This window comes from Olea europaea, unplaced genomic scaffold (genome assembly GCF_002742605.1).
Source record: "Olea europaea var. sylvestris unplaced genomic scaffold, O_europaea_v1 scaffold1133, whole genome shotgun sequence".
Taxonomy (NCBI): domain Eukaryota; kingdom Viridiplantae; phylum Streptophyta; class Magnoliopsida; order Lamiales; family Oleaceae; genus Olea; species Olea europaea.
The window spans coordinates 223638-225009 of NW_019228713.1; positions in this window are offsets into that span (position 1 = coordinate 223638).

The following is a 1372-nucleotide window of genomic DNA, read 5'->3' on the forward strand; positions in this document are numbered from 1 at the left end:
TGATTTTTAAGCATTTCTAGGCAATTTGTGTGCACGGTGTGCAAGCCATGTCAAAGAGGTGTCCTGGCCGCGGACACAATCTGATTTTCTGGCATTTCTAGGTAGTTTGTGGGCACGGTGTGTAGGCAATGTTCGGGACGCATCATGACCATGTTAGGGGCGTAAGCAAATTTTCAACCAAATGAAGGAAGCACGGTGTGCAGGCCATTTTAGGGGCGCAAGAATGTTCCCAGGCATTTTGGGTAGTTTTTGGGACACGGTGTACACGCCAAATTCGGGACAAGTCATGGCCATGGAAGGGACGCAACCTGATTTTCAAGCATTTTTTGACAGTTTTTGGGCATTGTGTCCAGGCCATGTCCGGGACGCATCTTGGACGCAGTAGGGATGAAGCCTGTTTTTCAGGCATTTCTAGGCAGTTTCTAGGTCATGTGTACGGGCCATGTTCAGGACGCATCTGAGCCACGACAGGGACAGAGCCTACTTTTTAGGCATTTCAGGGTAGTTTTTGGGCACGGTGTGCAGACCATGTTCGAGACGCGTCCTAATCGTGGCAAGAACGCAACCTCATTTTTAGGAATTTCTAGGCAGTTTTTGGGACACAGTGTGCAGGCAATGTCCAAGATGTGGCAAGGATGCAGCCTGGTTTTCATGTATTTCTAGGCAGTTTCTGCGGTGTGCAGGCCATGTTTGGGACTCGTCTGGGCCGTGGAGGGATGTAGCCTGATTTCTAGGCATTTCTACGTAGTTTCTGGGACACGGTGTGCAGGCCATGTCCTGGCCGCGGTAGGGAGGCGACCTGATTTTCAGGTATTTCTAGGCAGTTTTTGGGTCACAGTGTGTAAGCCATGTCCAGGATGTGGCAGGGACGTATCCTGAGTTTTCGGTAATTCTAGGCTATAACGCCCCGACCCCTTGTCGACCGAAACGCTACTTACTTTACTTAACTAACCGGTGGTTTGGTCATAGGAGAATATGTTTTAGCAAAAGTTTAATTTTTACAATGATAATTTTAACAACAATCTTTCGAATACTTTAATTATAACACTGAATTAAAAAATAATGGAATGTAATTTCTTTGAAGAAAACACAACTTGTTCTCGCGTTCAGTGTTATTCAAATACTTTAAAGAAATAACATTGAAAACGTTCACAAAAATAAATCTAAACAACTTGTTCACCGGGTTTTCCATGGGCTCGTTACACTACTTTCCATCTTTTCCATCATCCAGGCCCAAGGTAGAATTATATCAATCTGTAGAGAAGGGGTTAAACCAGTGAGTTAAAAAATCTCAATAGATATCATTGGTGCATTCGTGATCAAGCTATACATTTCAAAGTTGTAACTTTAGAAACCTTTTCATAGTAGGATT